Below are 13,334 nucleotides of genomic sequence, written 5' to 3'. Positions count from 1 at the left end.
AAGACACCATCAGCAGACCAACCTTATAAAAAAATGAGCAATTCCTTTGTGGCAATTTGATTAAACACAAATGTTTTTAGGGATAAGTACTGGAGAGCATCAACTGATAATAATATATTTTTCCAAAGGCCTCCTCTTTAATTATTATTATAATTATTAATAAATATTAATTACCACCTTAAGGCCCTATTCTATTTTGCTTAATACTATAATGAATTGCCTCATATACCCTTAACAATGTATTTTTAATCAGATTACCACAAACAAACTGACATACAGTGAATGTGGGGCTTTCAGGGGTCCTAGAGGTTTGGGGTCCCAGGGCTGTTGCCTGCTTTGCCCAGCTGGTGATCCAGCCTCACAAGGGACACTGCCATTATACATTTCTATCACAGTGCTGATGTGTTTTATGCCCTTCAGTCGACACTGTATCACAATCCTTGCAGGAGTCTTGAACTGAAGTGTGATTTTGATGAACACGCCAGTAACAGTCTACAGCTCTCTATTTTAGAATCCCTCCTACGGTTGGTGTGCAAGAAGCCAAATCAGCGAGCAGTCGGGAGCCAGACACAGAATGTGCTACAGTATGTCAGTTTTTACAGCCCTCAACACTGAGGAGAAATTGCACTGAAAACACAAGCCAGGATACCTACATGCTGCCACACAGTGGACACATACTGCAACAGCAACTCCACTCCAGCTAACTCACATGAATGTGATGACCAATGTGAATGGATTGTATTTGTATGATTTCTATGTCGAAAAATTCTGCATTTTGATTCAGTGTCGGCCAAGAGTGTTACTGTAAAATTTACTATATATATTTAGAAAAATCCACAAAATTGTATTTTCTTGGTGGAATGTTAAAGTCAGTGAAGTATAATTTGAGCGCACTGTGCTGCAAATTGGAATGGCTGTTTTTCTTTAAAAACATAAAAGAGGTGCTGTTATTGCCAAGAATGTAAACCTGTCACCCATACTAAGCTATTGTCTTCTTTTGAGAAGCTCTGCTTTTTATTGTTAATCATCTTGTTTTGAAATACATTTCAATGGACCAATAATAGGACCTATTTTGATGTCAGATAAAATATTGTCGATTTGTGGTGCTCATCTGAAGCCTGATGACAAAAGCAACCATTTTGCCAACAAAAGGAACAGCTGAAATGACTGTGTGGACAGTTATAATTAGGACGGACTTTTAACAATGTTATATTTTTGTCATGTTTACCTGAATATCAGTAACTGTCCGATAGTTATTGCTGTTGTGTTGTTTTCAGTATACAGTACTGTCTTGTACCAGTGCTCTGATAGATGATCTATCCTTTTGCAGTACTGTGAATGTAGCAGAAACAGTGATTTGCTGCTGTCAGATGAAGAGCTCATCTTTCCCGATAAATATGTTGACACCAGAGAGCAGGAAAATGGTTAACTTCCTGCTGATTCCTCTATCCGCTTTTAAATGAGCTTTGGAGTTCTGAGACTGTCAATAAAAATAAAATAATCAAATATATACAAAAAAAACACAAACTGGAGTAATGAGGCTTTTCATTTGACAGCAGCATAAATATTATATTATTTCCCTGAGAATCTGTTTTGATGCAAGTTGTATTGTGCTGTTTTTACCCTGCATGCTTTTCCCTTCATGGCTCTATTCTCCGGCCAGACGTTTAGTTTTTTAAGGTTGCACGCCGAGTTAAGATTCATTTAGGAAACATGAAGTTTTGAAATTCCAGACAGAGGAAATGTTTCTGTTGCCTTGTGCCCGTGGAGAGATGAATTCAGACTTCGAGTGCCATATTGTTAACTGCTGGTTCATCATTGAATGAGACTCACATTGCTGGTATTTATTTGTCTGTATAAATAGCTAAATAGCTGCCGGTCCTTCTGTGTCACTCCCCGCCTGACGAAGGATGTTTGTTGTCATTCTATGAATGAATCTTTCAGACTGATGTCATGCTAATCCTTGTGGTCCCGGACGATTCCTCAGTATTAAATGCAGCAGGCATCACTCTAATATGTGTTCTGGTTTTGCATTTCTGTGACTAATAAGAATGATACTGGAAAAAAGAAAACATGGTTTTGTCTTGTCTTTCTGAAATGGGAATTCAATTAGTGGGCATGAGCTTGCTTGAGCAGAGGGTATTTTCAGCTTTTATTGGCTGCTTTGATCTAAAAATATAGTCTGTTTTCCTTCAAAGCTTACATCAATTATTGTTAATACTAGTAATCTCAGGTGAAAGCTGGCAATTTAGGTAATTTTCATGTTTTAACTTGAAGAGTTGATGTTTAGGATTTGGAAAACTTTCCAAATCTTAGAATAAACTTAACGTGTAAAATACATCTGTCAAGCCAAAATCAAAGCAATTTTTCTCTGTTCCTGAAATGGTGACACTTTGGAGATGAGGCTCACTTAACCACAGCCATACTGTGCCTGACCCTGCACCAAAAGCACAGGAGGTCCAACAGTGAGGCGGGTGTGAGATGATTTGGTTCCCCCCACATTTAATACAAAATAGACCATTAGAATACAACTCGAATAGCTGGCAGCACATTGTAACTTATTGAGGCAGCTACTTTTTCTACTTTGTAAGTCCACCCTTTCCAACCGAAGACACAGCAGTTGCAACACAACAAAATCTCTGACCACATCCCCCTCCCAAAAACTCAAACTCGAGAGATTTTGAAATCGATTCTGTAACTGCCACCACTTCTGCCATCCTTCATGTGACCACGATCCAGTGTCCTCTAACTGTCTATTACACACATTAATAACCAGCCTCGAATGAGCCTTGCAGTCGATGCCACATCTAGTTACTCTAAGAAATTAAGTCAGTCCAGGCCTCTGATTGCCTGTCTCCCACTCTGTATGTTCAGTTCTATGGGAGGACATTGATCTGACTATAGCCAGCCTTTGAGTCGGCTCATATCTCACCCAGTGCTATAATGCTGCTAAATGCTCTCATGTGGGACTGTGTTGGCTAACAATGAGCTGATGAACTGCAGAGCTGATGTGTTCATAACTTGGCCTATCGACCTTGGTCACACTCACAGATGTATTCAGTGTTAACCGCATGATTATGCAACTGTTCTTCATTACTTTCTCTCATGTAGCTGCCTACTCTACCAGCACGAAAATACTAGGTCCATCATTGATAAATAGACAAAGAAAATCACATTAATGGGCATTCCATTCTTCAAGAGCTGATTTGCATACTGAAACACCAAAAGAAATCCACAAGATGAAGGAGACACAAACTAAAGGATGTTCTCTCTGTAAGGTGACATGCTAGGCAATGTCCTTGCAAGCAATGAAATGTCCAGATTTGTGTCTTTACCTCAATAGTGGTCGATACAGGGTAGACAAAAAGGAGTCGTAAACCTGACACTCTAACATAATATCCTCTTTGAAATATCACATTTCTCCACGCCACTTTTCCTCCAAAGCCTGTACGATTGCACCTTAAAGTGTGTGTGGTCATCGCCTGCTATAGCATCGAACGACTCTTTTAGCCGAGTGATTGATACTTCCTGTTCAGCTATAGAAAAGCCCTCCTAGCAGAACAGCCATTTAGCGGGCAGCCTGCGTGATATTGATCTGAAAAGTCTGAAATGAGGGAAATTGAATCGCACTGCAGCTAATTACACAGTAATGAAGGCAGGAGGGAAATAACCTCACTCATTGTTAGCACTCTCATGCTGCAACCTTGATTGCAAGGAGAGAAAAGATTTGTGGCCTGATAGTTGAAACGCATTCTGGCAAAGATGTCATTTGCCCCCCTCAACAGATGGCACAGGTCTATAGTCCTTTGCAATTAGACAGAGATTGCAATGCACATCACCCTGATAGGCTATAGAGAGGGCTATTTGTGCCAGATATATTGGGAGGTAGGTGTTTTAGCAGCTATAGATACACATAAAAGGTTATCATGGATGGAGATACGGATTTGGCAAAATGAGTAACTACATGCAATATTGATTTGTTTGAGCAGCACATCACTCTTAGATTTCCTCTTGTAAGACTAATGAACAGATTATTGATTTGATGTCCGCTCATCAAAAACTGGGACCACCGCCAAGCTCTGCTATGATTTGACGTCTGCTCATCTTTCTGAACCCCACCATGACACCTGCATCTGCAATGCTGTCCTCTTGCGGTGCACTGACTGCCAGCATCTGGAGCTGTTAACCTCATGCCCGAATGGGGTCATGGGTGCTATCTACCACTTGGTGGCAATGTTGAGCCGTAAAATGGAGCGCGAAGAACAAGGACGGATTCCTGGTACCAGGAAGGTGGGAGCACTGCCACTGATATGGCACAAAACAGAGTCTCTGTCAGGGTTTATGGTGAATCACAATGCAGCATCACAATGCAGATAACAGCGCTACATGTCTCTGTTGTTTATATGTTACTTCCCATAAAATCAAACCCATGCATATGCACAAGCACATACACACTGTAAATCAATGAAATGTTGCTTCATGCTTGTTTTTCATAGGCTGACAGTTCTTACAGTCTCTCTTTTTCGCCCACACACTAACACAAAAACAAACTGAGGAAAACCCTTCAATATCACTGCAGCTGCAACAGATATTCAGTTGTGTTATGAATGTGTTTCATCAGTTTTTGTTTTTTCGTCTTGACTTTGCGGAGAAAAAGGAAATACATTTGTTTTCTTGTTTTTTTTCTCCCAGGTCGTAATTGTACTAAATCTACATTCACAGACACCCCTGATTCACGTCAATCTTCAAATTCAAACAGCATAAACATGAAGTTGATGGCAAGTCAAACAGGCTCCCATGAAAGTGCCTCTAGCACTCAAACTCTGCTTATCTGGCTTTGTCCACATTTAAGAAGCAGCTGGGCAAACAGTCTCTCACAAAGTCGAAGGAGCTCTACCAGACGGCTGCGGCCTTAATTGCATTAAGCTCATTGCTGACTCTGGTGAAGCACTCAGCACTGTAGGGGGTTGGAATCCTCATTAGAGTAGAATCAGTTATGATGAATATTGCTTTGAGAAAATTTAACTTATGCCAAAGAAACCCAGTGGGATGTGGCCACGACCTCTTAGCTCTACTGTGTAACGTTAAAAAATTAAAGAACTTGTATCGTCAGGTTTAATTCTGCAGTTTCAGTACTCCAAGGCTTTTTAATGACTTCCTGAATTAAGAGGAGACAATAACCAATGTTATTTGTTTTACTTGTAAAATCAGTACAGGTGCTTTGTGGAGATTAGCCAAAGAGAAACCTGCCAACCCTTCAACTCTTCTTCAATTCTCTCCGTTCCTGCCTGGAGTAGTCTCATTTAGCCATCACTGATACCAAATCGAGTTACTGCGGCCTGCGGGATTGACACAAAATCAATAGCATCACATCTGCAGCGCGGACGCTTCGCATATTTAATATTCCTGAAGCTGCAGGACAGTGGGAGGAATCTGGGGGGAGGAAAGGAGGGAGGGAAGTAGACCTCAGCAGCGGGCAAGTGTGTTTTGACTGATGGACCCGCTGATTGTATCTTGTGACCCTCAGACTTATCTATATACAACCCGCATGGCCAGGTCGCTGCTGTTGTCAAGAGTGACTTGAAAAAAAAAGAAGGCAACAAGCTTATCCCTGTCCTTACTTTATTGTCACTTTGCCTTTCATTCCCTTGGTTTTTTTGAAGATTAAAACCAGGTCTTTGGTGCATATAACATTCCCTCTTTGAGGTATTCATGAAAGCACAGATATGATTGGCTATAAAGGTATGCATGCATAAATGACTGCAATACAGAGTTTTCTCTAAATGCAGGCTATCATCTCTCCGAAAGGTGAGTTATATTTCATCACTGAATGCATCAAATAGTCTGCTTTCAGTCTAGCTCAATAATCCTACGATCTTTAGCTTTTTGTAGCTTCATGTCCTTCATTCATTCATTCATTCATTCATTTGTTTGATGTTGCTTATGTGTGTAGTGGAGGTTGAATTAATTGGTTTTTAGTATTATACTATGCTTGGTACCTTTTGAGCAAATGTGATGTTAACAATAATTGAGAAAAAAAACAAAACAAGAATAATAACATGAAGATCTGGAAGGAGTGCTAATATATATTATTGTATTATATATGTATGTATTGTATATCAAGTAATACAAGGATCCACACACACAGTATGTAAAAAAAGAGACACTGGAGAGCTTTGCTGTGCAAAATCTTAGTTTAGGCTAAAATCAAATTGCAATTGAATAATTCTGAAGCTGTTCTGGCCATCCCTTGACTATCCCTTTGGTACTCATTAGGCAAAGATGTGGTGCAGATTATTCAATTTCAGACTTAAATGATTCATGTTGGGCCTTTACTAGTCAAGCTCCAACATGTGAAATCCAAATATGGAAATATCTCTGATCAGCTGCTACAAACCGGCCTACTCGTGTGGTCAGTACATGTTAATTAAATAAAACCCTGCAGAAACTAAATTGAATACTGGATTATAAGATGTGCATATTAGTTGCTAAATGATGCATGGTACATATTTTCCAGTGGACCCCAAAAATGCTGTCTGTAATCCAAATATATTAACATCTGCCCTCATTCTCCTTTTCAAGTGAACTGCAAAGAAATTGCACTAGAATTTTTAATTACAAATTATCTCTGAATACCTTCTGACCACAGCTACTCAGTGCTATAGCCAGCAGGTCATCTTTGTACCCTGTGGCCAAACTCCAAAAACCTGCAGGTGGAGGAAGCCATCAAACTGAAAAAGGTGGCCTTTAGATAAAGTTTGCAAGGCACTATGGTAAACTGTCTAACAGGAAGTAGAGGCAGGGCCTTTCCCAGGCTGTTCCCAGCAGGGGACAAGAACTGCTGACCTCAAGTGAGGATGTACCCACTCAGAACACTTTGAAGAACTACTAATCTGACTCACACACACACTCTCTGTGGAGGAGGCAGAACTGGGGGTCTTGGTTGAAACATCGCCCAAATTTCTTGCAGAGGTCAATAAGATGAGTTAAAAATCTCTGCAGAGGTAAAGGGGACAGTAGTAGACGAGATGTGGACAATGCTGAGCTGTCCTGGTGTAAATTCTTTTTCAAGGTTGCTGTCGCCTAAAGGTCACGAGTGACATAAAGAATGAGACTCTGAAATCAAGAGGTCAAAATTAGCTTCCTAAACAGGTTCCCTGGGCTCACCCTTAGGGATATTTGGAAGGAATAGAACTGCTGTGAGTTGAGGTGGTTCAGGCAAAGGATTGGCTGCCTCCTGAATGCCTTCCTGGGGAAGTGTGGTTGGGCACGTCCAATTGGGGTGAGACCTGGGGCAGACTCAGAGCACACTGGAGGGATTACATATCCTGTCTGGCCTGGGAACCTCTTGGGATCCCCAAGGAAGAGCTGGAGGATGTGGAGAATGATTATTGGGCTACCTTCCTAAACCTGCTGCTACTGAGACCTGAATAAACAGAAAATGGATGGATGGATGTGTTCTTCGTGTCCCCTCCAGTTACTACTTGTTGTAAATAATTGTCTTCTTCAACACCTCCCCTGCAAAGGTGGTTGCCAATTCTCCTGCACTTCAGGTCTTATTTTAGTCTTTTTATTGTCTTTTTTGTCCTGGAGACAAGGCATCTCCTCCTTCATGCCTCTGAGGAAAACACAGCCTTTCTGCCCAAAATAGTTGCTTTGTCTAAGCCTGTTCAGTTGCATAACCCACCTTGACAATGGGCACAGAATAGCAAAGCAGTGGAACTAATATACGTATCATAATGCCTCAATTTCGAGGAGGGAGCACTCATAAGTTATTCACAGATCCTCTCTTTCTCCTGTTTTCCCCCTCTGATCAAATCAAGCTCATGACAAATATGATCATAGATGGTGAGTGACAAGAGAGGAATGGAAAGAGAAATTGAGGGGACAACAGGGTATGCCAGGACAGAGTATCATCTGTGGGCAATTATGCAAGGGTTATGGGGCTCTTGGAAGCACAGAAAACCTCTGCTAAAGACATTCATATTGTCATTGTGGTCAGAGGAGGATGCTAAGATTTTACAAGCCCATAAGACAGGATGGCTCGCCAAAACCTTTCAGTTTTTTATGAGAAAATGCCTGAGAGGCATGTAAAACCTACCTTTATTAAAGACCACTTAAGCTGCCTTTATGGTGCCTAACAGCACTTGCTGATGGATATAGGCATAACCTTGCTTCATACTGGTTTACGAGGTTTATGGTTTATGAGTGGAATGGCTTTGGATACCGTGTGAGGCAGCTTGTGACTCTTCTTGCATGTGAAAACTGATGATTTAGGTGGAGATATATCGAGAAGTTCATAGCTATTGGCTGCCTTTGGGCTAATTTGGCCAACAAGCTGTTGGATACTCATCTGTTTTCATTACACCAATCATTCTTATTTGGAGTCTTTTCGGGGCTGGAGTGTATCCCAGGATACAGCAGTGTGCAGGTAAACACCCTGCAGGGGCTAATAGATAATTCTTTAACCTCACATTCACACCTAAGGGTAGTTTAGCATCTCCAAACTTCCTGATTTAAATATCTTTCCAAAGCTTGAAGGCTTTCTGACAGAATGTTAAACCAGACATTAAGAAGACTTCATCTTTCTTCTTTGGCCCTTCTTCTGCAACTTCTTAATGTGACTCAGAGGGACGGAAAGGGAGAGGATCACTACATTCACTTATTATGGTTATATAATCCCTCAGAGATGTCCCAAAGGCTCACTGGGGCTTTAAACTCAGACAAGGGATCCCTGACATGGGGAGGTGATTCCGCTCAGGGCCCCTGTCCTCCCAGGCATAAAAGCTGAATGTACAGTATTTGACTGTGCAGTCAGCCAAACCCACCGGACTGGTGGCTGGCCAGACCTCTCTCTCTCTCTCTCTTTCTCCTTACTCTATCCATTTTTCTTTTGCTCTCTTCCCACTCTCGTAGCCTCGGTTTTAATTGCTTTGAAGCTGAGCGCTCACCTCAGGGAGCTCAACAGGATGTTTTACAGAGCTTTGGGGAGACTGACTATTAATAAATAATACCTCCTTCTCAGCTCTACAGTGGGATGGACAGGAGCATGGCAGAGTGGTAACAACAGGTTCTGGTGACCTACAATACTCTCCTGCTATATCTTAGAGGGCAGGGTAAGACAGGTTAAACCACCAAACTGTACCAGTAATTCCAAAAAATAAAGGGGAAAAAATAAAATTGCTTGCTCTTTATCTATTACCAGCTCCCATCTTTGTATTGCAAATCATAAAGTCGAGTATTGTTTTTTTAACCTTGTGCTGCCAGTAACAGAATCTGCTCTGTAAGGAAGAAAGTTATAATCACGTCAGGTTGATTAGACCGTCATCAAAACAGCATGTCTCATTATCATTCAAAATGAAATTGGCATCACCTCCTGAGGAAAAAAAACCCTTCAGTATATCTTTTTATTCTTGGCCTGCTTTCTTCAAACTTACAGCGGCTTTCTTACTACACAGAGCTTTGAGTTTTTTTGCTTTGTTGTTACGCTGCAAGGCAAGACTTTACACTCAGGTTTTATAAGTGTGTTATGTGTCTCTAAAGTCTTCATAGCTGTATTGACCTTATAACAGTGTTAAACGCTGAGGAAACAATGGTTCCCAAATGCCCTTGCTAAAAGCCGGCCCATCCATAGTTTCATTCACTCCCACCCAAAGGATAAGACTTTATCTAACTCTTAAAGGAAACGTCCACCTTACAACTGTAATAATGTAAACATAACAGCTATATGTCTTGACCCATTTTGTTTTTTGCGGGGGTTTATTTACTACACTAGTGGGAAAAGATGATTCAGTTTGTTCCAGTAGAAATGAGTGTCAATACATTGAAACAAGACGGATGTTGGCACCAGAAATTTGAGTTTAGAGGCAGGTTTAGGTTCAATGTGTAACATTTAGGAGGACCTATTAGTAGGAATATTATATTCATAGGTATGTTTTCATTAGTGTATAATCAACCTTTGATTTCTATTGAAAACACCAATCTTACCATATTTGTTTTACACTATTAAAGTTATAAAAAATATAATTCTAACTCAATAAATGAGAATGATTTATTAGTGACAAGTTCAAATGAAGATTTTCTGCAGTATAGATGTGGCTAATATGTCCTTTATACTGATAGTAACATCAATAGACCAAAATGCAGTGCAGCTACAAAACATCTTGTGTTTTGAGAGGTGTGGCAGTTTTTTATACCAATGCATCAAAATGTGTTTTTCAAATGCATTCTGGCATACAACAAAGAACCACCTGAAGCACTAATATAAGGCATGTTGAGGGAAAGAAGGAGCACAAAAGAAATTACAATACAACACATTTCTATAAAATAACTGCTGTCACACTGAATCTCACAACTGTCAATACCCAAGGATATTTTAAATGTTTCAGCAAGAGACTTCCCTTAACTATCCGCCCTTTATATTCTGTGTGTGGGTATATGGGATTTACTACTTTAATGAAGATCTGTACTACAGGAGTCCACCTTAAATGTACAGACGTGTTCCTCTGCTCCAGTACCACTCCCCAGGCAATGTGACTAATTAGATGCTGTAATGCATCATGATGGAAGGGGGAGATATTGAAGTTTAAAAAGGAAGAGGGGCCGTGAGATTGATCTGGTCCTAAATGATGGAGGAATTGATCATACCCGCATGTGGTGGTGGGCAAGGAATGATAGCATTCCCTAATGAGGAAGAATAGCCATTAGTGACAGAGTTAACAGATATGTGGGCAATCTCTCACGCTGATTAAAAAGGCTTATGAGCGCGTTTGTCCTCCACATTCGGCGAGAACAAGGGAGGGGGATGGAGAGAAAGGTGATGAAGCCAGCTTGTCAGCTCCAAATACAGATTTTACAACCCAACCTGAGGGAGCTTAGATGCACACAGATCAAAAAGAAAACAATATATCAACTCCCAGAATTGACCACAGCTGATAGATATAGTTACCTGCTCAGCTTGTAATGGAAACAAGTGAGGATTTCTGGGCTGGGTGTGGGCATATTGCAGTCTCTACAGCTAGTACATTTTGGGTCATTGAATTGTTTCTTCATCTTATTGCTTCTCCTATCCAAAATTCTGGCAGAATTTCACAATTTGTATGTTGCTATGAACCATGGTGACAAACAAATGACAAGGTTATAACAAGCATAATGCTAAAAAACATCATATTTACCTCAAACTCACTTTTCCAAAATCTGCATGTTGCCCTTTTTTCCCTGGCCACAACCAACTTAACAATTTTCTCCTCTTCTTCTTTTGAGGTTTTTCAATACATAGCAGTGCCAGCTCTAAGGCCAAAGCTTATCTATTGTTTTGCTACATTTTCGAAACATAAGATGCACAGATGGATGATGCAAGTTGGTGACATGTCTCTGCTTGCATCTGTTTGTTCCTATTTGCATCTGGTTTCATTGCACATGTGACATGCCTAAAAATTTAATTTTGTACAGTTTGACCCAGATTGTGACTAAGACTTTATCAGATCTATGTCTCACAGTGTGACATGCAATTTGCATTTAGACAAAATTGTCAAGGTTTTAAATGGAGACATTAAGGTCACATGGTTTAGTCACAGCAACATTTATATCAGCAAAATTTAGATACAATTGTGGCAGTGGATTTGCTCATGTAGGTTCAACTTTTACACATGAATTTAGATTGTTCACAAAACCGTCTTAACAGTTGAACTTTCAGGGAAAACCAAAGTCAAAAATGGAGGAAGCTATATTAGCTACGTTTGCAAAAAGTTATAAATAACCCTGCTGGATTCTTGGCTCTGAATGAGAAGCCCTGCCAATAGAGGTTTGTTCTTTGTATCTTTGTATCTGCCCCAACCAATGGTAGCCAGTACATGACTTACAAGTAGTCACTACATCACCAAGCTTCTACCACATGTTACATGTGAATGAATTTTGTGTGTAACATTTTGACGTAACAAATGCCCTTTAAACATCCTCAAACCTAAAAGAGTAAATAGGTCGATAGCCAGTGACTCCCAAAACAACATATATCACTGTTCCCAAAACGTCATGGCAGTTGGAGAGTACCAGTGACAGGCGTACCGGACCTTCGTCGTCATGTGGTCAACATTGTGAAATGGTTTGGTTAGGTTTAGGCACTCGGTCAACATTGACTTTTGGTCTCACACAAACAGCAGTCTCCTGTGTTTCTTTGACCATTCATCCACTCCGATGTCTTCCCAACGTGGACTGACATCATCTGACTGACTTCTTTGCTAACATCATAATTACTAAGGACACTAGAGGTCGCCACCTAATCTGCTTCCACAAACGACCTGTATGACCGCTTTGCTGGTGAGGACGGGTTGGTTCTTGACAATTAGGTGAGCTTAAAGTTAAATAAAATATCATTGGAGAAATTTCCACAAATGCTGTTAAATAATGTACGATCCACTTTAGTAGCAACCGTACCTTTAGGCTTTCCCAGCTGCTGTGTGGTTTGGTGCAACTTACAAATGTTATTGCGACTGTTTTCCACAAACTACACGATCATGTCCCCTTATCTAACCTCCCTTTGTTGTGAGCTGTATCTTGTCTGACAACCCACTAGAGCCACATACTTCTCTGGGCTCAATAATGTGTGAAAGGGTTGTTGCCAGGACACTGTTTTCACATACACATACATGGATACACACACTGATCCCTGTGATCCCTGTGCCCTTTTTCTCGAATGTCACCATGCCATGATGACAACTTGCAGCATCCTGCTTTTTTTTCAAGCACGCACTTCTCCATGTTGTTAAGCTTGATGTGTTTGTGCCGATAAACTGGCTTCCATTTTTCATCACCCCACCCATTCTCTTCTGTGTTTACTACTGTTTAGCTTTACAGCTTCAATGTGCTCAAATAATTGCAGGTTGTGGATTCTGCCTCATTTTGTCCAAGAGAAACTTTGAATTTACGTCTTTCATTGTTCCGACCTGAGGCCTTCACCTGAAGCGTCCCATGTTAATGAGACTGATGAATCAGATACGACACACACACACACACACACACACACACACACACACACACACACACACACACACAAAGAAAATCAATGGGCTGTTGTTAGCATTTATATGGCTTTTGCTTGAATATCGCTAGCTGAGAGGAAGCCTGCAAGCCACAGGAACAAAAAAAGAAAGGTTGTTAGCGGTAGCAGGTGATAGCCATGAAACAGACTTGGCAATGTTGTCCACTTAACGAAGCCCATTAAACACCACTCCAGACTAAATGGTTAGTGTTTTAACACAGATTCATGGCATTCATAAATGTTTAGTGCCACTTTCAACCAATCAAAAACCAAGCTAAATTCAAGATTTATGCACTGT

At 40.6% G+C, this 13,334-nt stretch overlaps 1 protein-coding gene across 4 annotated transcripts in view; it reads left to right on the top strand.

Moving 5' to 3' along the window:
- Positions 1–2,072, top strand: part of LOC127349506 (RAS guanyl-releasing protein 2) — a 39,358-nt gene extending 37,286 nt beyond the window's left edge. For 3 of the 4 annotated variants that reach the window (XM_051375312.1, XM_051375314.1, XM_051375311.1), the window contains exon 17: positions 512–2,072. The gene's annotated coding sequence lies outside the window, so the exon portion shown is untranslated. Of the gene's footprint in view, positions 1–498 lie in introns of all 4 variants that reach the window. The other variant, XM_051375313.1, reaches the window with a different exon arrangement.
- The last annotated feature ends 11,262 nt before the right edge of the window (positions 2,073–13,334 follow it).

This window comes from Dicentrarchus labrax, unplaced genomic scaffold (genome assembly GCF_905237075.1).
Source record: "Dicentrarchus labrax unplaced genomic scaffold, dlabrax2021, whole genome shotgun sequence".
Classification (NCBI taxonomy): Eukaryota; Metazoa; Chordata; class Actinopteri; family Moronidae; genus Dicentrarchus; species Dicentrarchus labrax.
The sequence above is the reverse complement of the archived record's forward strand: the minus strand, read 5'-3'. Positions and strand labels throughout refer to the sequence as shown.